Source organism: Balaenoptera musculus, chromosome 3 (genome assembly GCF_009873245.2).
Source record: "Balaenoptera musculus isolate JJ_BM4_2016_0621 chromosome 3, mBalMus1.pri.v3, whole genome shotgun sequence".
NCBI classification, from domain to species: domain Eukaryota; kingdom Metazoa; phylum Chordata; class Mammalia; order Artiodactyla; family Balaenopteridae; genus Balaenoptera; species Balaenoptera musculus.
In genome coordinates, this window is record NC_045787.1 from 107,773,148 (window position 1) to 107,798,376 (window position 25,229).

The 25,229-nt window shown below is 38.7% G+C and overlaps 1 protein-coding gene across 3 annotated transcripts in view; it reads left to right on the forward strand.

Moving 5' to 3' along the window:
- Positions 1-25,229, forward strand: part of CDC42SE2 (CDC42 small effector 2) — a 201,398-nt gene that overhangs the window by 52,454 nt on the left and 123,715 nt on the right. For 2 of the 3 annotated variants that reach the window (XM_036846629.1, XM_036846630.1), the window contains exon 1: positions 21,999-22,091. The exons of the other annotated variant lie outside the window; for it this stretch is intronic. The gene's annotated coding sequence lies outside the window, so the exon portion shown is untranslated. Of the gene's footprint in view, positions 1-21,998; positions 22,092-25,229 lie in introns of those variants that run through there. 3 annotated transcript variants of the gene reach the window in all.

A 25,229-nucleotide genomic window follows, 5' to 3' on the forward strand; every position in this document is an offset into this window, starting at 1 on the left:
TCTGCCCCAAAGACTGTAAACATAGAATGGCCTTGGTCCCTGGTGGCTTTCTAGTTCCCATGAAGTCCATTGGAATTTTGGCTTTGGTCTTTGGTTTCTGTGAGACTTACATCCTTTATCTGAGTTAATCAAAGGCTCTATTCCCTGCAATAAAGGACACTTGGCTCTAAAGGTAATTAAGAATACCTCAGATTTAGAGTGCAAACACAAACAGCCTAGCTCCTTGCCCTTTTTCAGGGTATATATCGTTGTTATGGACAGAATGTTTGTGTCCCCCCCCCTCAAATTCATATTGAGGCCCTAACCCCTGGTGTGGCTGTATTTAGAGAGGACCCTCTAAGGAAGTTATTGAGGTTGAATGAAGTTATAGGGGCGGGTCCCTGATCCTGTAAGATCAGTTTCCCTTATAGGAAGAGACACCAGAGAGCGCTCATGCTCCCCCTCTTCCATCTCCCTCTCTCCTTCTTCCCTAATCGTCACTGATAATGGTATCTGTTGCAGAGTCTGATGGATACCTATATCAGTTACTAACCAGTTTGAAAAACACAAACCAATTAGGTATGTCAGAGGGAAGCTAACACAGGGAACTAATTACAAAATTGTTGGAAAGGTTAAGGAGCAAAAAGGTGAAAGTGCTGTTAACTCAGAGCCCAAGAATGCTGTGCTTCTGGGCAGCTGGGGCACAGCTGCTACAGCTGCTCCTGCTACTAGAGCCAGAAACAGAAGAAGGAAACAAATGGCTTCTCTCCCTTTGCCACCTTTTAAATCCTCACCATTGTCTCCCATTGGCAGAATCTAACCAAACCACAGCAAGGGAGCACGGGAAATACAGTTGTCAGGCTTCCAACCCCCTGTTATAGAGAAGAGAAAACGCAAGTGCAGGAATGAAGCTGACAGCTAAAAGTCAAAAAGCTGCACAATGTCCTTATTCAGATTAGGAAAGTTTCTGTCCATTTATATAGTCTTCTAAGAGTTTTCTTTTTCTGTACCTAATAAGACGATAAAATGGCTTTTCTTTTTTGAATCTTTTAATGAGGACAGAAATGAATTAATTAGGTTCAAGATTTTCTCATTGTTGAATCTGCTTTGCATTCTTGCTGTAATATCTACTTTGTCATGATAGATTTATATGTGTATATATGTTTTCTGTATATATATGCTAGATTTTCTTTGCTAATATTTTGTGTAGGACTTTTTCATCCATGTTTATCAGCAGGATTGACCTTTAATTTTTCTTTCTCCATACTCTTCTTGTATAATTTTATAGCAAAGTTACACCAGTTATACCAGGTTGTATCTTTTCCCTACTTTTTAATTCTCTGGAAATTAACTGTTACTGAAGTTTGGTTTTTTAAAAATCTAACGTAAACTCTAAACCTAGTGCTTTAAATGAGGGTATATTTTAGATTAATGGTTTATGTTTGTTCATAGTTTCACTCTCTTTTTGAATCTGTTTCTGGAGTTAATCTTTTTCAAAAAAGTTGTCTTTTTTATAGGTTTTCAAAATTTAATAGCATAAAACTGTTGCAAGTATTTTATTATAAGTTTTGAAGTCCCAACTCTACCAATTAACTTTTGCTGCAAAACGTAGTGGCTTAACATATATTATTGTTTTGATTCTGTGGGTTAGCTGGATGGTCTTTTCTGGTCTGGGCTAATTTGGCTGGGATTGAATGATCTTAACATGACCTTTCTCACATCTTTAGTGATTGGCAGGCTGCTCGATCTAAAGGAGCCTATCTGAAGTTACCTTGTCTTTTGCTTGTGAGTTTCATCAGCTCACACTCATTGTGATTTCTGATATATTTGAATTTATTACTGCCAGTCCTATTTTGTGCCTTTTATTTGTTTCTTCCTTTTTGCCTTCTGCTAAATTAATTTTTTCTTTACCCTTATTCTATTTTAGAATTGTACATTTTATATCCATTCTTAGTAGTTACCTTAGAATTTTATCCTGCATACATGTCTTTGAATTATCTCAGGTTTAAAAAGGTTTCTACCCTCTTCCTGATTCATTCTCATAACTACCTTTCTGCCTAACTCCCATCATCTTTCATATTATTATTCTCTGATATTTTGGTATATTTTTAAGTATTTTATGCTTTGACTAGGTTGTACATAGTGAAAAAAAATTTTTTGAAAGCTACAAAAAGCTGTACAGTGTAAGTTTTATTCCCATCTCTGTCCCTTGTCTTCAAGGCCCCCTCCCCAGAGGCAACCATTAGTATCAGTTTATTGTATATCTGTCCAGAAGCAGTGTATGCATATACAAGCATATAAGGTATGTACATATTTTTTCTTTCTCATGTAAATGGTAGCAAATGACCCACACTGTTCTACATGTTGTTTTTTTATCTAAAAGTATTTCTTTGAAATTACTTCATATCAGTACATATAGAGCTCCCTCACTCCTTGTAATAATTTATATAATTATACTATAAATATATATTTTATACTACATATATAAGTATATAATAGTATAATGGCTTTGTAATTCTTATAATAGCCATTAGATACACGTATCATAATGTATTTAACAAATCACCTACTTTGGATATTTAGGTTGTTTAATGTTTTTGCTACTAAAAACAATATTGTAGTGAGCATATTTGTATAGACCTCATTTTGCACATGTGTATATCTGTAGTATAAATTCCTCAAAGGGCATGCAACAGGAGGCATGTGTGTTTTAATTCCAATAAATTCGTCTCCAAATGCGTTTCATTGTCTTCCTATGATGCCCCATTAAAACGTCCTATTATGAACTGAATGTTTGTAAACACCCAGGATTCATATGTTGAAACCCTAGTCTCAATGCAGTGGTATTTGGAGGTGGGGCCTTTGGGAGGTGACTAGATCATGAGGGTGGAGCCCTCATGAATGAGATTAACGCCCTTACAACAAGAGGCCAGAGAGCTAGCTCCTCCTTTTTCTGCCATACCAGAAGTAAGCCATTTGGAATCCAGAAGAGGGCTCTCATCAGAGCCCAACCATGTTGGCATCATCTTGATCTCAGACTTCCCAGCTTCTAGACCTATGAGAAAAAAATTTTTGCCGCCAAAGTCACCCAGTCTATAGTATTTTGTTAGAGTAGCACAAGTTGGCTAAGACATTTCCCATGCACTCTTCTCCATGTTCTTTCTGCTTTTTTTGGCTGGATGTCAGTACTCAGGGCAATTTGGAAAGCCACTTGCTGAAGAAACAGAATTACTATCAACCTAGGTCCCTGAGTGACTTCATGGATTAGACCTCCATCCCTACACCTCCCTTTCTCCTCCCTTGCTCTCATCACTAGGAAATTCTGCACTGGACTATTTCATGTACAAAAATTACACTTCTGTGTGTTAAGTAAATGAAATTATGGGGTCTATTTGAAGCAGCAATCAACATTTCCTCATCAAATCACCTTCAGGTTCATCAAGTACATTTTAACCAGAAATAAATAATGGAATGAATGAATGAATAAAATTTAAAAAAAATTTCCCTATGCTCTTGGTAACAATGTGTTAGAAACTCTTTTGTTGTTTACCAACCAAAAGGTAAACAATCCATCTTATTGGAGTTTCAAGTTGCATTTCTTTTATTATGACTCAAGTCAAAAGTCTTTTTGTATCTTTCCATATATTAAGATCCATTGGTATTTCCTTCTGTGTGAACTGTCAGTTCACATCCTCTGCCCATTTTTCTATAGAATTGTTGGATTCTCTTTTGTTTATGATAAGAATTGCAAGTATTTTTTCCCAGATCATCATTTGTCTTTTAACTTTGTTTACGTATTTTTTTAAATCAGTATTTTCTTTTACAGTTTCTGGGTTTTTTGTCACTTAGAAAAGTCTTCCCTACTTCAAGATTTTTAATAAGTATTCTTCCATATTTTCGTATAGTATTTTTATAGTTTATTTTTTTATATTTAAATCTTTGATTCAATTAAATTTTATTTTTCTGTGGCATTTTAGGTAGATAGATACTAAATTTATTTTTTTCCCCAATAGCTACCAGTTATTCTAACACACTAGTTGCTTAATCTAGCTTTTCCACAAGACTTGAAGTGCTACCTTTGTCATGTACTAAAATCCAACATATGATACAATAGTTTCTGTGCTTTCTGTTCTGCTCCACTGACTTGTCAGTATCACATTATTCTATTAACTCTATAACAACGTTTGAATGTCTTGTAGAGCGAGTTCCGACTCACTACTTTTCTATTTCATAATTTTACCAACTATTTTGGCTTATTTTTCCATATACACTTTCAAATAGGTTTATCTAGTTCTCAAAAAAATAACACCATTTTTTTTTTTTTGGGAGGGAGGGGGAATCACCTTATTTTAAACACCCAAATTAGTCATTTTTGTTGTTTTCTTAGGTCAGCATTTTCCAGTCCTGTGATAACTGTTATTTCTTGCATGTCACTCTTCCTTAGTTCAATTTTCTTTTTGTTAAGAAAGTTCTTTCTCTGAGGGTCTGTGAGAGGCACATTCCCTTAACTGGCTTGTCTAAAATGTCTTTATTTCTCTTTCATTTGTGAATAGTAGTTTCACTTGATGTGGAATTCTCTTCTGACAGTTATTTATCTTCAAGACTTTGAAAGTATTATTCTTTGCTTTCTGGTTTTTGTAGTTGCTCCTGATATATCTTTTGTCAATGATACTGTTCTTCCATTGCCTTTCAGATTTTCTTTTTATCTGAGATATTTTATAGTAACCATCTCTTCTCAAGGTTGCCATAAGAGTTTCCTTTTAATGTATATGTTTTATAATATCACTGTTATGTGTCTAGATATGGATTTACTTTTATTATTCTTCACCAGTCTCCTCTGATTTGGAGATTTATTTATTTCATCATTTCTGGAAAATCTCATCCACTGTGTTTTCATGTATAGCCTCTCCTGTATTCCTTCTATTCTATCTAAAACACTTTTCAGACTATATTGGGCCTTTCAGTCTATCCTTCATGTGTCTTAATCTCCCATTCTTATTTTCCATTCTTTTATCACTGCATACTATATTTTGAATAATTTTCTCCATCATTCATTTTGCTATTTTGTTTCAGCTGTGTGTAATCTGTAATTTAATAACAGCAGTAATAGTAAGTTGATTGAATTCAAATGACTTTTTCATTTCTAGAAATTGTATTTTTTTATATCAAAATTACCCATTCTTTTTCATATGTATTATCCTGTAATTTTGGTTCCCATTTTTTCTTTAATCTTTATTCCTTAAAAATTCTTTACTATTATTATTAATTCTTTAAAAATTAATTTTATTTAATTTAAAAATACTTTGAAAGATGATTTTGCAGAAATATTTTTCTATAACTAAGTTCTTGAGGTTGCTTATCCTCCTGTTTATTATGTTTTTGTGAACTGTAATCTAACTGCATGTTTTTTGTCATTTTTTATTGTGAACATTGAGTGCAAAATTCATGTGACCATTGTTGCAGAAGCATCCCTTAGAGTGGTTTGGGGCTTGCTACTGCCAGGCACCCTAGGTGTTTTTCACTGGGGTCCAGCTCCAGTGTTAATATTAATGTCTCAGCAGGGAGTTCCCTAACTATAAGGGTAGAATAAATTCAGATTCCATATCTGAGAGAGAGGCTTAGCTTTGTTTTGTTTTCTCAGCTGGGGAGTGGGATCTTTATCCCAGAGTCCTGCTCAGAGTAAACTTCCTTGACTCTTCTCTGATTTGACAGTGTTTCTGCTCAGAGGGGAAATCCTTCCACAGGTCTTTGCTTTAGTTACAGATTTTAAACATTTCTCTATGTTTTATACAACATTTTTCTGAATTTCAAAATTCATGTTATGGATTTTTATTATGTCCTGTCTTCTCTCAGAATCTAAACTACTTTTTTATTTTATTCTTTCATTCATTCATTTCATTCTTTCATAAACACAGCAGTAAAAGCGCCAAATCCTAACTACTAGGCCACCAGGGAACTCTCTGTTTTTCTTAAGATTATAAAATTATGGTCTTATTTTGCATGATGCTTCCTTTATAAGCTGTGATGTTAATAATTCGTTAAACACTGTCTTTGCCTTTATTATCTAAATAAGCTCATTTTTCCTTATTCTATACTTCAGCTCTCAAATTATATTCTTTCATTTCTACCTTATGCACTTTCTTTTCTCTACTAATATAACCACTATTTCCTTGACCTTTGTCTTATGTCTCATAGGATTAAGGTTGCTAATATCACCTTAACTCTGTACAAAAGTCAATAATTTACAATTCCCTTTTACTCTGAATTCAGTTTTAGGTCACTTTCTCTGATCTCAGAAAATGAATTGTCTTTCCCTTTTCAGGGCCAGTCCCTTAACCTATGTCCCTTGATCCCACCCCCTTATCACCTCACAGACCATCTTCCATCATTTATCTCTTCTCCTTTATCTTCAGTCTCTTCATATCCACAAACACACTCAAAATTCTCATAATACCTGCATCTACTTCAAACATTTCCTCAAATGTCATCTTCCCAGTAAAATCTGCCTTGACCATCACCCCTTTAAAATTTCAACCCCTCTTTGCTTCCTATTCCTTTTAACTGCTTTTTTTCTTATTATACTAATATCCGATACATACATTTACATACCTACATGTATATATGTATATATATACAGTGGTTTTTTTTTTACTATTCTCTACTTGACATATAGTAGGCACTCATTAAACAATTGTTGAATGAATGAATATACTATTACTGTTCATTTTTCCAGCCTAATGAAAGCATGATATCTTATTAGATATCCAAATTGCAATGTAGCTTGATACCCTTCCATGTGTATATCACACAACTATTATTAACTCACTGGTATATACTTGTTTTCATCTAAGTTATTATTTCCACAGTGAAATCTAAAGGATGGGTGGTAGCTATGGGGAAATGTTTAGAAAACAGAATTGAATTCCAGAATATTTTTTCCTTCTGCCTCAGTACTACCTTCTACTAAGTGGTAATAGTTGTAGTAAATGAGCAAAAATGAGTCTCTTCACTTCTTTGACATTTCTGCTTGTTTATTATAATTAGAGTAAGTTGTCTTCTGAAAGCAATGGCTGAGAATTGTAAGAATTCACTTGTGTATTCTTTCTAGAGAAGTCTATGTATGTTTGCAAGAAGGTTATCGATTGCTCTCTAAAGTTTTATGACTCATTTCTTTCGATCAGCTTTCTGCTTTGAATTTCACTCAAGTCCAAATGGCACAAATGGCTCCATTTGTGCAGAAAAGTAATAGATCAGCTCAACAAGCAGAGTCTATCTCCCACAGTACCAGTTTCATGGGTATGCAACCTGTGGAGTCACACAGGCCCCGTGTTCAGAAGGACCCTAAACTTGGTTTAGTGTCCTGCTACCAATGTTTTGATATTCTTAATAATTTTGGGGGAATTCCCTGGCAGTCCAGTGGTTAGGACTCTGTGCTTCCACTGAAGAGGTTCGATACCTCATTGAGGAATTAAGATCCCGCAAGCCGTGCAGCGTCCCAAATAAATAAATAAATGAAATAAATTTTTTAAATAAAATAATTTTTTAACAAAAAGTCCTGCATTTTCATTTTGCACAGAGCTGCACAAATTATGTGCCGATTCTGATCTCAGAACTTAGTCATTTCTACCATATTTGTTTTTCTGGTTTAGCTCAGCAGCCTTATAATTTCAGCCCATGAGAAAGTGGATTTTGATCTAGGAACAGTTGTTCTGAATTGTCTGCTGCCAAAGTTCACACCTGAAGTGTAGAACCTTTACAGGAGCCACAGTTGGATCCCAACGACAACAGAAGTCAGAAAACAATGGAATGATGGATTCAATGTACTGACCCAAATAGCTATTAAATTAGAAGTCAGTAAACTCCCATTGTTTTGAGCAGAGATCTTGAAGTTGAAAGCAAAAGAATGGGGAAAGTTAGATCATACAAATACTAACCAAATGAAAGCTGATGTAGCTTTAATATCAGGCTTTAAAACAAAAAGTACTACTAGAGATAGGGAAACACTGCATAATGATAAAAAGTCCAGGTCCAGTTCACCAGGGAGTGGACCGCGACATGATAAGGGACAGCCGGAGTTGTTCCTATAGTACACAAAGAAAATATAAAAGAAATTGACTACCGATGGCTCCAAATTGCAGCCAGCCTGATAGGCTGATACAAATATCTGGAATGGATTTTGCTACTTCTGTGGAGCAAAACCACAGACAAGCAAATAGGCTGATGGGAAAACCCAGAACAGAGTAAGAAAATTATGGGAACAGGAAAGAAAGGACAAGGATTAGTTAGTTCCTAACTCCTCTTCTTGCAAAAGGAGACCCCGAAGGCATTCTTAAATTTGCTGGATACCAGAGCTTACAGGTGGTTATCTCTGGGTTGTTGTTTGTTTGTTTTCTAATTTATTTTTTGGTCCTTACTGTGCTTACTATTCTTTTGTCAGTCTCCATGATTGATATGGATGTTCCAGGTACAGGGCATACTGATTGGATTTATTCATTGTAACTCTTGTTGGTGACTTCTATAACAATTGGCCAGATTCATAGTCAAGAACAGCCAGTTCTTGCCAAGATTGTATACTAAAATAATATCTCACACCAAGAAGGAAAACAAAATAGTTTTCTCATACAAGATTTAATACACGGATTGTTACACACTGCTGTCTCCTTGTTCAGCAGCCCTGAGACTGGTAGAAATCAAGAGTGTTTGGTGTACTTACTGTGGACAATTGAGGCTTGAAAAGGAGAGTAACTATCATTATTCCCATAGTACATAGTGGTTCCTAAATTTAACTGCCTGTTAGAATCACCTGGATACATTTTAAAAAAACCCCAATGCCAGATGAATTTTCTTAAATATATTGCTTGAGTCTTTACCTTTTTTCCTTCCTGTCCCAACTTTTGTTAGAAGTAGTATTCCTTTAACATCAGAATTTATGACACTTACATTTTGTTCTTTAACCACAAAGCTTTTATATTGTTCTATTCTCACCATCAGATGAATTCAGTATTGCGTACTTTGTCCTTTTGCCATGGTTTCATTTATTTCTTAGGTGACTGAAAGTAAATCCTCAAGTAGTTTGTTCAAGAAGAACATGGGTATTATATTCTCTAAATTCTTCCATATTCAGAACTGTACTTCTATTGCTTTTATACCTGAAAAGCAATTTACTGGGCATAAAATTCTTGACTCACACTTTCTTTCCTTGAGGACTTTGAGTTCTTGAGGACATTATTTTACTGACTTGTAATCAGGGCTGTGGGGAAATCTGAGACACAGTTATTGTGCCTTAAACTTTTATCTGGCAAACCAAAGTTTTCTTTCTTTTTCTTTGATTCTCAATAACTTTTTTGCTAGGATATGTCTCATAATATTTGATTCATAATAGTCAAATTACCTTTTATCTGGAGAAAAAGTTTTCTTGATTTATGTTTTTAAATAGTTAGGATGGTCATTTTGTGGGGGAAGGGTTTGTATCATTGAGGATACCAATTATATATATGTTGGATCTACTTTCTCATCTTCCTTAACTTGATTAGAATACTATAGATAACCTAAAGCAAACATCTTTCTAAGTGGGAAAATATTAGAAGCATTCCCTTTAAAAACAAGAATAAGACAAAGATTCCTCTATCATTTTTTCTATAAAACCTTACACTGGTGGTCCTCAGTAGCATGGAGGCATATGGATTGGCAAGGAGGAAACAAAACGGTCCATATTTGCAGTTGATATGATTGTTTACATAGACAACCCAAAATAACCTAAAATGAACAAAATGTCCTATGTAAGACAAAAGTGAGTTGCATTCCTATATATCAATACTACTAGCAGCAAACAACTGGAAATATAATTAAAGAGAAGAAACTATTTATAGTAATATTAGAGAATATCAAGTGTCTAGGAGTAAATCTAACATAAGACATCCAAGAACTCTTTGGAGGAAAGTTTAAAACTTTGTGGAAAAAATATCATTCATAACAATTATGCCACACTAATGCAAGTTGTTAATAACGGGGAAACTGTGGGGTGGGGAATGAGGGCTACATGGGAACTCTGTACTTTTCAGTCAATTTTTCTATAAACCTAAAACTACTAAAAAAAAGTCTGTTAATTTTAGAAATGCACTTTTAAAGAATATATAGAGATGCCTAAAACTATGTAAAAACAAAGTGAAAAAATAATATTACAGCTGCTTATCAGAATTCTTAACAAATAGATGACTTATTTTAATATTTTGTATATCTTTCTTTTTTTTATAAATTTATTTATTTATTCATTTATTTTTGACTGTGTTGGGCCTTTGTTGCTGTGTGCAGGCTTTCTCTAGTTGCAGTGAGAGGGGGCTACTCTTCATTGTGGTGCGTGGGCTTCTCATTGTCGTGGCTTCTCTTGTGGAGCACGGGCTCTAGACACGTAGGCTTCAGTAGTTGTGGCACATGGGCTCAGTAGTTGTGGCTTGCAGGCTCTAGAGCTCAGGCTCAGTAGCTGTGGTGCATGGGCTTAGTTTCTCCGCGGCATATGGGATCTTCCCGGGCCAGGGCTCGAACCTGTGTCCCCTCTTGCATTGGCAGGCAGATTCTTAACCACTGCTCCACTAGGGAAGCCGTGTATATCTTTCTTATTGATTTAAAATGTATCAGTTAATGGAATATAAAAATAGAACTGAATAATTTTGGTGAGCAAAAGAGTATGTTGGGCAGGTCTTGCCTGGAGCAGGAAGCTGTAATTAACCCCTCTGAGTTTCTTTCACTTTTCTAAACCAAGAAATCACAGCGGAGATCACTCTTTTTATTAAAGGTAACTATTTAAAAAAAAAAAAAAACTTACGGGACTTCCCTGGTGGCGCAGTGGATAAGACTCCATGCTCCCAATGCAGGGGATCCAGGTTCAATCCCTGGTCAAGGAACCAGATCCCACATGCATGCCACAACTGAGAGTTTGCATGCCACAACTAAAGAGCCCATGTGCTGCAACTAAGGAGCCCTGGAGCCACAACTGAGGAGCCCTGGAGCCACAACTAAGACCCAGTGCAACCAAATAAAAAAAAAAAAATTAGAAAAACTTCTAAAAAATTAAAAAAAAAAACCTTTCATGTTTCCCCCATTTAGGATATTCCCATGACTTGACAAACTAAGAAGTTAACATTTCCCCCCACCCAAATAGGTTAATTTCCTTTCTCTTTCAAGGTACCCTTCTCTTTTAAGAGATTCTCATACTTTTTCTATTTGTATTTAACCTACTTTTTAGTAGAATAGAATATGCAATTCTATATTGTGATAGAAGAGATAAAAGAAAAAAACGTCTAGGAGATAATACACGAATAGCAGAGTGACTCATGGAATTGACATTGACCACTGAATTTCATGTGTGTGCAATTATTATTCATAAGGAGATAAACATAGTTAATAGTAAAAACTGTTCAGATTAATGGAAAATTAACCAGAAAGTTATCAACCTCCACAATACTGATGATTTATTATTAAAAGCAAACAGATAAGCTTGAAATAATCATGTAGGTACTGTAATTCCATTTCAGGTTTTCACATACTACCCTTTATGAGTGAATGCTGCATGGAGCTTATCAAGGAAGTTATCAAAACAAGAATATCTTGAAGTTCAAAAGTTATGTATGATACATTGATGATATGTCCACATATATAAACTTTATTCTTTTAAAGCATCATCATTAACGCATTTTGTCTTTCTGCTCTACTTTTTATCATCTTCTAAATAAATCCAAACTCCTTAACATGATGTAGTCTCTTTCTGCAGGTCCAGAATCATTTCCTCTCCCTGCCCACAGGACCCTTCTCTGACCGGCACTCATTCTCTAGTTCCCTAAGAGCATCACACTCTCACCTCTCCCTGATTTCGTACATGTTGTTCTTCTATGCCAAAAAATCTCATCCTTCCTTTCATTCTTGGATAATTCCTCTCAAGCATCTGCTCTTTTTGGAATCCTTTCTGGATCTTCACAGGCTGAGTCAAATGTTCTCCACTAGAACTATCTCTATGATAATACTTAGTAAACTGTGCCCAACTTCCTCTTTATACCAGAGTAATGCTGGAGCCTGAAGCTGTGGTGGCAGCTTCTTGATTCTGTAGCTTTCTGACTAGAGCTAGAGCTGGAACAGGGGGTGGGCAGAGTGTGCATGTGGCTGCAGGGTAGGGGGTCAAAGAATGAAACCCTGATCCTACAACCAGGCTGATCTGAGAACGAGGTAAGACCAAGAGTCATATTCCAGATGAAAGGTCGGAAACAGAGAAGAGATAAGAAGTCGTTTGTGGGTACAAGAGGCAGACCCTCAGAAGACTTCAGAGGCAGAGGGATGTCAGAGGTAACGTAAGGTGGAAAAAGTGGTTGGAATCCAGAAAGAGCTGTATTGCTGGTTTTACTTGTCTTTCACCATTCTTCACCCCCATCCACAGCTTAAGCGCAGACTTCCATTACTGAATCCCCACTGCCTACAATGGGGCCTGCTGCACAGTAGGTAGGAAACAAATATCTGTTGAATTGAGCCCTATTAACCATCATTTAAATAACATTCTTTAAAACCTCTCACAAAGAATACTTTTCTAGGAAACCCTCCCTCATCCCCACCGAAAAGAATTCTGTTCTTACAAATACTTGTGGTATGCTTTTTGGTATCTCTCATTCTCTTTCAGTGTTCTGCCTTGTGTTATACAAGTTTGGATGTCTCCTATATTTTTCTGTGTATCCACCCTAGGGGCAAGATCACTGTCTGAATCATCTTTGAAGATCCTAGTGGAAGTGTCACACATTTTGTGTGAGTCCTTAGTGGCTGCTGTGCATTGCTCCTATTTTCTATAGTTCTGATTTGCTTTAGTCCTCATTCTCACATAATGGAGATAATGACTTAGAAAGAAAAAAAACAAGCTTTTGTAGAATCCAGAAGTCTACTCCAGTGTCTTCAAAGAACAAGCAAAGGAAATAAATATATAATCTTTTACTAAAGTTACTTTAAAAATCAACAAGTATTCTTTTGTGCGAGATAGGTTTTTTTTTTAACCTAGCTATCATGATTGTCCGGTATTACTTTAGTTTGACTATGTAGCTCTGATGTGTGGTATGTTTTCGAATTTAAAATTAGAAACCCATGTACCACTTACACCCTGCTCCTCTGATTCAAGTGTGACTCATTGTAACTAAGAGCTGATGGTAAAATAACAACAACAACAAAACCCCAGATCATCTGGGTTTGGTATGTGCCAGAGGGTAATGTGTGTGCATGTGTGTTCTCATACATCTATAATTATATACTGATCACCTATTTATGTTTATTTTAGAATTAACGAAGAGTAAAGGAGAATTGATTGAAATATTTATTTAGATAGAGGTCTAGCACTGAGCCGTCTAACACTATAGTCACTAGCTACATGTTGCTGTTGAGCACTTGAAACATGGTATACTGAATTGAAATGTGCTATTAGTTTCATATTTTTACTTTTTTTCATGTGACTACTAGAAAATTTTAAAGTACAAGTGTGGCATGCATTATATTTCTGTAGGATAGCATTGCTTTGGTATATGCTGTAATTTAGTTACTTTTACCATAGAAACATTGCGAAGGTGTTGTGAAAAAAATTCCACTCTAGTAATGGGGATAAACTATCGATAGTCTACTGTGCTGCAGGCGCTGAGATTTTACATGAACTATTTCATTTAATTCTCCCAAAATCTTATTAGATAGTTATTTTCCCTATTTTAAGATAAGTAGTCTGGGGTTCATAAAGGTTAAGAAAATGTCCTACAAGTCCTTGATCAGACAGCTAGCAATCTGCAAAACATACTCATATCCACTTGTCACTAGAGATCATTCTCTTTTTGCTGAAGAACACTTTCTTTCCTCTGTCTTTCCTTTGCCTTATGCTACCTGAAATTTTTTTATTTTTATATTTATTTATTTATTTGATTGTGTTGGGTCTTAGTTGCGGCAGGCAGGCTCCTTAGTTGTGGCATGCGAACTCTTAGTTGCGGCATGTGTGTGGGATCTAGTTCCCAGACCAGGGATTGAACCCGGGCCCCCTGCATTTGGAGCGCGGAGTCTTGACCACTGTGCCACCAGGGAAGTCCCTGAAATTCTAATAACACCCACGATCGTGAAGTCTCACCAGCCTGTTACTTCAAAATAGGGTCATATTTCCTTTTTTACCCAAATGAAAATAACGTTAAGTCCCTCACAAGCCAAATTATCAGGAATTCCAATCTTTTCCCATGATTCCCCTCCTCATATAATCATAAATGACCCAGGCTTATTTACTAATGCCTGAGAATTGATTCATTTGTCTGTGGATTGACAATAGAGTGGCAGCTCATACACTTTTGAGACTAGAGGCCTATCTAGAGAAGGGTTAATTCAGTGGCAGGGTTGTGTTAGTTTTCTATTGCCTTGTAACAAATTACCATTGGTGGCTTAAAACAACACCCATTAACAAATACCGTATGCTAACACATATATATGGAATCTAAAAAAAAAAAAAAAAGGTTCTGAAGAACCTAGGAGCAGGACAGGAATAAAGATGCAGATGTAGAGAATGGACTTGAAGACACGGGGAGGGGGAAGGGTAAGCTGGGACGAAGTGAGAGAGTGGCATGGACATATATACACTACCAAATGTAAAATAGATAGCTAGTGGGAAGCAGCCGCATAGCACAGGGAGATCAGCTCGGTGCTTTGTGACCACCTAGAGGGGTGGGATAGGGAGGGTGGGAGGGAGACGCAAGAGGGAGGGGATATGGGGATATATGTATGCATATAGCTGATTCAGTTTGTTATACAGCAGAAACTAACACACCATTGTAAAGCAATTATACTTCAATAAAGATGTTAAAACAACAACAACAACAACAACAACACCCATTTATTAGCTCATATTATCTGTAGGTCAGAAGTCCAGTATGGCTTTGCTGAATTCTCTGCTCACAGTACCACATGGCTGAAATCAAGATGCCTGCAAGTTTGAGTTCTCATCTTGATACTTTGGGGGGAAAAATCTGTTTCAAAGCACATTTTTGTTGTTGGCAGAATTCAGTTCCTTATGGGTATAGGACTTAGGTTTCTGCTTCCTTGCTGACTGTCAGCCAGGGGCTACTCTCTGCTTCTAGAAGCTGGATGTATTACTTGTCACGTGCCCCATTTCCCATCTTCATGCCAGCAATGGCAAATTGAATCTGTTTCGTGCTTTGAATCTCTCTGGCTTCTCTTTCTGCCCCCATTTATAGAAAACTCTCTGCTTTTAAGGGCTCAGGTAATGGGATCAGGGGCATCCAGATAATCTTATTTTAAGGTCAACTATGACATAACAGAATTGTGGGAATGATATCTCATTCTGTTTACAGGTTCCAGGGTTTAGGGAATGGGATACTGGGGGGAGTGGGTGGTGCATTTTCAGCTCTCTGCCTGCTACAGTCCTGGGGATTATACAGGGCATGTACACCACCACAGAGACAGTGGCAGAAAGCAAGCTATCAGAGTCTTCCCAGCTGCTTAGCTTAGCTAGTCATAGGGACAAAAGCAAGAGGTGAATCATGATTAGACAGTAACACTTACTGGAGGAGAAGTGGAGGATGGATGTGAAGGTTCCTGACTTGCCACCTTCCCTTCAACTTTACCCCCCAATTTTAATCATCATATACTTTCTTTCTGAAAGCCACATGTAGATCTCTGTGCTAGGAGGAGGTGTAACATATCTGCCCCACCTGTTTAAAGGGAAGCGATGTCCAGGCACTTTGAGGTATGTTGGAGCCTCCATGTCCTGTACTGCTGGAGCCCTGATAAACCGTAGAGATGGGGGACCCCCTGAATGGCTTCCTAACAGGCCACTGGGGCCAGTTCTGCTGGTTCCTCTGGGCCAAGGAGCTTCCTCAGTGTGCAAGAGCAGCGCCCTCCCCTGCCTGTAGCAGACTTCACTCCCTCTAGGTTACCTGCCTTTTGAACCCTTTCTTTCCGCACACTTGCATGCCAGTCTCCCAATACTCAGCTCAAAATCCATTGTGGCTCTTGCTCTCCCTGGGAACACACCTTTAATGTGCCAATTACCGAACCTTTGCTCACCAAGCTTTGTGTTCCCTAAAGTGCCACATCCCCTTTCTCTTTATTGCCTCTGTTGTTTACTCGAGAGATTTCTTTTAGCTGAATCATATTTTTAACCTTAACAAATGTATAAAGGAAACTTCTATCACTATTATATGTGGAAAATCTGAATTACCTGCCATATATAGGTGTTAACTGTAAAAGAAAAAAAAAAAAGGAAAGAAAAATTCTTAGTCACTTGTGGTCTCTAACCTGACATAGCAGAGGGATTCTCAAAAGGCTCCTTTCTTCCTCTCTGATTGTCCCCAGGGGCATTTTTATTACAATTCCTAACTCTTTTTCTGTTTGTTTTTGTTGTATTGTGTTTTGAGCTAAGGGGCTACAATGCAATTATATTACAGGCCATGTGTTGAAGCTCGGCGAGCTGCATGTACCCCAAACTACTTTGCCTCTTCCTTCCCATCCCCACCCCTCTTCAGTGTGCTACCTAAAGTCATCCCCCATACCACAGATGTGCAATCCACAGTTCAGAAAACACAGACCCCACTTTCTTCTTCGCAGAGACCCACCTCAAATTCCTCTCCCTCTAAGAAACCAATACAGACCTCAGTGATCCCCTCAACTGCACTCATAAGGCTACTGTGTCTAATTATTTGAATGTTGCTGTGTGACATTTCATTAAGGACAAAGACCATGCTTTATACTAAGTTTTCCCACAGCATTTGGTATGCTACCTGGCAAACAGCAGGCATTCAATGAATATTTGTGGTTTGATGAGCAGCAAGGGTCAGCTCTGGGTAAGAGTGTAAAGCAGAGTTTGACTTAGGTTCCTCTCCTACCTTGGGCTGCTTCAGTCACAGAAGGGCCATGGACTGTGGTTCTCCTCTGAGGCATTTTCTCCTTTCTCAATAAGTTCCCTGTGTTTCCTGATTTTTCTCAGTCTCCCCAAATCACACTTTGTGTGCTGTGTCTGATTATCTTGTTGACTAATTAGCTAAGACATTTGTTGTTTGCTACTAGATCTTGCGTTGCTTAATTCTGTCTTGTAAATTTTTTTTGTATTCTCTATCACACCGAAGACAGACCACATATACATAGTAGATGCTCAATAGATATTTGTTGTATAAATAAATGAATTCATGTTGTATTGTTTGTGTCTTGGAGTGTCCCTGATATATCTTCAGGAAAAAATACAAAGTCCTCAAACTAATTCATATAACATTGGTCAAGGGGATTTACTAAGTTTGTTAACAAGTATGGAAAAGCTTTGTAGTTTTGACTCAGAACAGTAAAAATGAAATCTTCCCTCTGCCTTTCCTCCCTCTTTTGGTCCACTAGGCCAATTTAGATGTTCCTTTCAAGGAGCAATTTAAGTCTCTTTAGCTTTACACGAAGCTTAGTGTTCCTTCTCTGAGCCCCAAGCAATTTACACATACTTATCATCCAAACCTGGACATACTGAGAACGAAAGTGGGCACAAATAACTATTAAGCCAGGACAAGAAGTGTCCCTGACAAACAAGGAAGGACGGTCATTCTACTTTGAGAGCAGTTATTTGCTAACTGTATGTCACTTTTCATTTAACTGTAAAGGCATTCTAGGTCTGGGCCTTATTTCTCTTAGCTTCCTTTGTTGCCTAGAACTGTGCCTGGCACATAGTGGTGGTAGAAGAAATGTTAGTGCTGTTTTAAAAATGTTCATTTAATTGCATATAATACTATCTTGATGTAGAATTCAAACAATCCCATTTGGGGCCTATTATGAGCCATTTTCTCAGTATTACAAATATAGGGCAATGAGCTTAATTATATGCTTGTGTAATGATAATAGCTAGCATTTACCAGCACTGAGCATGTGCCAGGCCCAGGGCTAAGAACTCTGCTTGAGTTCTCTCATTGATTTCTTCCAACAACTCTTGGAGATAAGTACTGCTATGGTCCTATTAAATGAGAAGAAAAGACAGATTTAGAAAGATTAAGAACCTTGGTCAGGGTCACCCAGCTAATTCTGCATCAGAGTTTGAACTCCAGACTCTGACCCTATACACCATCTCCCCTATATGTGATAAGTAGCTGGTACTGAATTTTGGAAAGTAGTTAAAAAAATAATAGTATACTTTTAGGAAAAATCCATTTGCTGTAAACATTTTAAAGGAAAACTTAACTAAGTAAGAGATTGCATAATCAGGCAAGTGTGATAGCTGTGTGGGCTCATGAGTAGTGATAGCAGTTGGTTAGACCAACACATTGTTTGCTGTTGTCCTTGGTGTTAGTTAATGTTTCCATTTGTTAAGTTACAAATATACCATGTTAGTTTTGTTGACATCGTTCTCTTGTTTATGGGCTAGTAAGGTGCAAGACATTTTATTTTGTACTGTAACAGTTGCATTTAACTTTAGCAGTATGTGGTTGAATTATGAACAGTGACTATTTTCTACTCTGTCCTTTTGAGATAAGTTTTTACTTGGTAACAATTTTAAGGACAGTACGGACACATCATAATATTGACTCCAGAAAAATTATTATGTGATATTATTACAATTATTGTAATTATTAATTACAAACCATATTTTTTATTCCTTTTTTTAGTTGTTAAATTTATTTATTTTTGGCTGTGTTGGGTCTTTGTTGCTGTGCGCGGGCTTTCTCTAGTTGTGGCGAGCGGGGGCTACTCTTTGTTGTGGTGCATGGGCTTTTCTCAACGCGGTGGCTTGTGTTGCTGCGGAGCACAGGCTCTAGGCGCACGGGCTTCAGTAGTTGTGGGATACGGGCTCAGTAGTTGTGGCTCGCAGGCTCTAGAGTGCAGGCTCAGTAGTTGTGGCACACGGGCTTAGTTGCTCTGCGGCATGTGGGATCTTCCTGGACCAGGGCTCGAACCCATGTCCAGTGCATTGGCAGGTGGATTCTTAACCACTGCACCACCAGGGAAGTCCCACAAACCATATTTTTACATTAATGAAATATATAGTTAATAGTTTTAAGAAATAAAAGCAGTCTATTGAATTTTATATAAAAATAATTTTATATAAAATTAAATAAAAGCAGTCTATTGAATTTTATATAAAAATAATCCAGATTGTAAGGGATCACCTGTAACCTTAAATAGTTTTAAATCAGAAAGGATAAATTAAGTATGTAAAGAGACTATGCTATAAGTATTATACTGAACAAATAATTATATGCACACAGACTTTCATACAAAACGTATCCTTTGATTGAATGGAATTGTCTTCTTAATTGACTTTTTTTTTTCTACTGGCAAGAGGTATGCAGGAATAGCTATAGCAACTGAAATTAGAGATATTATTAAGGTATTCAATCACGTGATGTGTTATAAACAAAATATGAAAAATCTGGAAATAAATGTTTACGTAATGAATACATTTATGAATAAATGATAGGAAATGTTATTACTTAAGGCATTCACACAAGATGACTACATTTGTAATTCAAAGGAAGGATTACATATGTATTTATCAAGTTCAGAAATTTTCTAGGGTTTTTTTGTCATAGGACTTAAAAAAAATGTTTTTTTCTTTTTATTGGAGTTGATTTACAATGCTGTGCCAATCTTGGCTGTGCAGCAAAGTGACTCAGTTATAGACATAGAGACATTCTTTTTTTTATATTCTTCCATTATGGTTTATCACAGGATATGGACATTTTTAGCATTAAAATGCCTTTGAGTTTTACACCAGAAAGTTTTCTCTAATTTATCATGTTTGTCTTCTTCAGTGAAATAGAATACCATGATAGCAATGGTTAGAAAAACTGCAGTGAATGTCAAGTTATCACTATACTCAGAGTAACCAGAAAATCAAAATGCTTATGTTATGATGTTGATAGGGATCTTATGGTTAACTGATAGAAATTGGAACCAAGAGGAAGTTTAAAATAAAAAATCGGTCATTTTTTTGTTGCTTTGCACTTTTTATTACCTAGGAGACTTAAAATTTTTTTCATTTAGTCTAGGCAGTTGGGATACATCAGTTGAACAAAACACAAAATCCCATCTTCTATTGGGGAAGACAGACATTAAAAAATAAATATACAACAGATAAATTATAAAGATTTTTGCAAGGTTTTAAGTGTCATGGGAAGAAAAGAAAAAGCAAGTTAGGAAGGACTGAGAGTTGGGTTTGGGGTGGTTACAATTTTAAATAGTGTGGTCAGGCTGAGCATCATTGTTAAGGTAAGATTTGATCAAGGAGTTAAAAGAGGTGAAGGTGGACACCAGGGAAGAATGTTACCGGCAGAGAAAAAACTCTGACAAAGTCCCTGTCTGGAGTATACAAGCAACTGGAGTCAGGGAGTAAAGCAAAAGGCAAATCCAAGGGCTCTGTAGAAACTGTAAAGACCTTTTTTTTTTTTTAACATCTTTATTGGAGTATAATTGCTTTACAATGGTGTGTTAGTTTCTGCTGTATAACAAAGTGAATCAGCTATACGTATACATACATCCCCATATCTCCTCCCTCTTGTGTCTCCCTCCCACCATCCCTATCCCACCCCTCTAGGTGGTCACAAAGCACCAAGCTGATCTCCCTGTGCTATGCGGCTGCTTCCCACTGGCTATTTTACAACTGGTAGTGTATATATGTCCATGCCACTCTCTCACTTCATCCCAGCTTATCCTTCCCCCTCCCCGTGTCCTCAAGTCCATTCTCTACGTCTGCGTCTTTATTCCTGTCCTGCCCCTAGGTTCTTCAGAACCACTTTTTTTTTTTTTAGATTCCATATATATGTGTTAGCATAAGGTATTTGTTTTTCTCTTTCTGACTTCCTTCATTCCGTATGACAGACTCTAAGGACCTTAGCTTTTACAGTTTAGGAAATGGGGAGGCAATGGAAGATTTTGACCGGATGAGACAGGAGCTGACTTTTCTTGTAGGAGGATATTCAGATTGTTGTTTTGATAATAGACTGCGTTAATGGTGGGCAGCTAGACCATTTAGTAGGCCACCGAAGTATACTCGAGGCCAGAGCAGATGAAAGTGATGTAGGTAAGAAGTGGTCTGATTCTGGTTTATTTTGAGGGCACAACCAACAGACGTGCTTGACAGATTGGAGGTGCAGAGGAGAGAATGAGAGGAGCCAAGGATGACTCCAAAGTTTTTGACCTGAGTAACTAACTAGAAGGACTGTGGCATGGTTTTGAGTTGCTTTTTGAGCAAGGGAGACCTAACTCTAAATTTAGGGGGAAAAGAAAGCTAATGTTGCACTAATATAATCAATCAAGACGGGGAAGACGTACTATATTATATTCCAAGTATTGTAGGCATTTTGGTGGAGGGTCGACTGCTAGATAAGGGCACTTTTAAGTGTTTCTGATTTCTGGGATATATAAAATATACAGGTAAGGGCTCAGAGATCCAGTAGACGAGTAATTTCACACATTTCAGATGCCAGGTGGGTGTTCTCAGCCTTAAGCCAGGTAATGACGGATTCAACAATTCTGATGTTTCCATTTAAAAAAAGGGGGAGGGTGGTTTGGTGATTTCAGGGCATCTATCTCTCAACTACTACTGAGAGACAGCCGGTCCCAGGGCTCAGCCACGACCCTCGCCCGCCTGGGAGCGTTCCCACTTCCAGCGCAGGCGCCGTCTGGGGAGGGGGCGCGAGCTCTTGCTGCCGGCTGCCGGGCTGAGAGTGGGGAGGGGCTCCCGAACGTTCCCACCCAGCCCCGATCGCCATCTTCCGGCGCGTTCTTTCCCGCGCGGACTCCAACCCCAGCTCTCTGCCTTCTCGCCGGGGAAGGGGTTTCTAGCCCGCGGAGCTCGCGGTCAGTGCGCGTCGCTGAGGTGCGGGGCAGATTCCATCCCCAAGGCAGGGTACGGGGCGGGGCCGGCGTGGCGGCAGCTGTGCGGCGGCGCGGCCCTCCCGCTGCTCCCGGAGCGCGCGCCGCCTCTTGCCCCGCCTGCGCGCGAGCCAGGGCGTGGAGGGAGGGGCCAGGAAGCGGCGAGCGCGCCGGGGAGCGCAGCTGCGGGCGTGGGGGGACAGCAGCCGCGGAGCCGGCCCCGAGAGCGGCCGCGGCCGGAGCGAGCGGCGGAGACAAAGACTACGGTGAGTGCATCTCCCGCCGGGGTCGCGCTTCAGGCCTCCCACCTTGCTCTCGGGGCCCCTTGGGCGGGGACCCGAAGCCCCTAACCCCCGCCACCTAGGGCTTCGGGGCGAGTGCGGCCCTGCCCTGCCCGCTGCGGTCTGTGGGCTGAGCCTGCGGCTCCATTTTCAGGTCTGGGCGAGGTCCTCATGCGGACCCTGCCTTTGGTTTTCCTTCCATTCCTTCTGGAAAATGGTTACATACTCTGTTCCGGATTCAAGACAGGCGGGCGGCTGAGAGAGCCCACCGGCCCCCCGTTGTAAAATGGAAATGAAGAGCCCCCTCCCCCCCAACTTTGCCCGTCTGGAAGTCGGGAGGGTGGCGCTAGGGGCAGGCGGAGAGGGCCCCGGTCCTCCAGGTGAGTTTCGGAGGGGCGGGGACCGCCAGCTGGGGAGCCGGACTCTTGCCTGGGGCGTCCGGCGCGTTCCGCACGCGGGTCTCGCCGCGGTACTTTGGGCCCAGGAGAGAAAGCCCTGACCACCTCGGAGGAGGAACTCGTCCTACTCTTACAGGTTGTTTTACCCAGCGCTTGCTGCTTTAGTTGTGATTTTTGGTAACGGGTGTGGTAGTTAGCGGCTCGCTGATGCCGCATTAATAGGTGAAAAGGAGCCTCGATGGGCTGACTTAATGTGTACATGAAACAACACTGAGATTCCTCTTTAGCTGCTCTTATTTTGAGTAATAAGCTTTTGAAGGGGAATTTGATGCTAATGTTCAGTTTACAAAATTAACGTTTTGTTAAAGGGCCTGACGTATAGTAGATGCTCAATAAAATACTTGAATGAAAAAATGAATCTTGAAACGTCAGAGAAAGCTGATCTCATATCTAGTACAATTTAGGCACATACCCTCTTGATTCAAGTTAAAGAAAAAATTGGCAAACACGTTATTTTGGCTTATATGCTTGATTTTTGTTTTCATGCAACATACACATACTGTTGAAAAATCAGTTATTTTCAATGTTAGGAGCATAGAAAATGCATTTGAAATTTCTCATTTTGAGGAAAGTTGGTAGACATTTTGATGTTTCTTAAAAATCAACCATATTGATCTAATTTTCTTTTGAAAGAATGGAGAAGATAAAGAAGAGGTGCTTGTATTCTGTTTGGTTCTTTTGAGACCCTGCTTTCCCTTCATTATGAATAAAGAATTTTGTGTGCTTTTGAGGGACTCTGGCATGGTCTTGAGTTGCTTTTTGAGCAAGGGGGAACTTTAAGGGAAAAAAGAAAGCTAATGTTGCAGTAATATAATTAAACCTCACCACTTACTCAGCAGATATTCATTAAGCACCTATTATATGCTGGCACCTGTGCTGGCTGCTGATTTCCTAGGGGCAAACAAAACCCACAATTATCTTTTTCTTAACCTGAGCGTTAGGTTCTTTCCTCATTATGGATGTTGCAAGGACAGACTGTCTTATACCCCTAGTGCCTATTTAAAATTGGGAAAGATGGCAGGTGAACAGCAGGAAGTGTAGATCCATAGCAGTCTATTTAAAGGTTAATAAGTAACTTTATAGGGCTAAGATCATTGGGTTACGTTTTCATATTGTCAGTTTAATAAAATCTTTTTTTAATGAAGAGAGGAAGAAGTTTAACAAACTAGTATTTTTATTCTCTCTCCCATATTAGATGTTTTTGGTACAGTGTATGTATTGAAAAGTAATGTTCTTCTGGTTCTGCTTTCTATAAATAATCTTTGCCGTACAACATGTTCTGTTAAAAATCTCCTAGGAGAAACAGTGGATTCCTTTTCTGTAAGAAGTGTTTTTAAATAAAGCACCTTTTCAGAAATTTTATTTTGGCCTTTTATTCATCATTTACAAATAGAATATTGACTTGATAGTACTGAGAAGTGAAGAACTGTTAGTAATGATTTGTAGTTCCATATTTGAATTTTACCTCTAGTATTAAAACTGTGGTAAAACTGCTTACTAAAAAGAGGATGATTTTTAGTATTGCACTTATTAATTCTGAACCTAAGGTTGTGTTGTCTGTTTTTATCTTATTTCCATATGATAAAAAGTACTTATTTGGATTCTTCAGAAGTCCAAATTAATGCGCTCCAAAGTCAGTCTTGATCATTACAGAATAATGTATTGATAGATTAATAATTTTTTTACAGATAACTTTTGAATATATAAATTTATTTATTTAATTTATTTTTGGCTGCATTGGGTCTTTGTTGCTGCGCACGGGCTTTCTCTAGTTGTGGCGAGTGGGGGCTACTCTTCATTGCAGTGCGCGAGCTTCTCATTGTCGTGGCTTCTCGTTGCGGAGCACGGGCTCTAGGCACGCGGGCTTCAGTAGTTGTAGCACGCAGGCTCAGTAGTTGTGGCGCACAGGCTTAGTTGCTCCATGGCATGTGGGATCTTCCCGGACCAGGGCTTGAACCTGTGTCCCCTGCATTGGCAGGTGGATTCCTAACCACTGTGTCACCAGGGAAGCCCCTAACTTTTGAATTTAGGTGGACACTTTTGACCTGTTAACAGCTTATGCATTGTTGAAGATGATGTGTGCATTCAAATAGAACTTTAAGATTTTTAGGGCTTCCTTGGTGGTGCAGTGGTTAAGAATCTGCCAATTCAGGGGACACGGGTTTGAGCCATGGTCCGGGAAGATCCCACATGCCGCGGGCAACTAAACCCGTGCGCCACAACTACTGAGCCTGCACTCTAGAGCCCGGGAGCCACAACTACTGAGCCCACGTGCCACAGCTACTGAAGCCCGTGCCCTAGAGCCCGGGCTCCGCAGCAAAAGAAGCCGCTGCATTGAGAAGCCCGCGCACCACAACGAAGAGTAGCCCCCCACCCCCCGGCTCCTCGCAACTAGAGAAAGCCTGCGTGCAGCAACGAAGACCCAACACAGCCAAAGATAAATACAATAAAAATAAACTGCAAAATGTCATTAAAAAAAAAAAGATTGTTACACTTACTGGCTAATAGTTTTTTATGGTTCCTATGAATAAGGAAAGTAATCCCTTAAATTTTAGTGGTAGAGAGTTGTGATAGTTTTTCTTTAAATATATATTTCTTGTAGGAAGAGTGACTTGATAGCGTACACCTGTGTGTTCCTTGTAGTCTGTTGTTGATGAGAAACCTA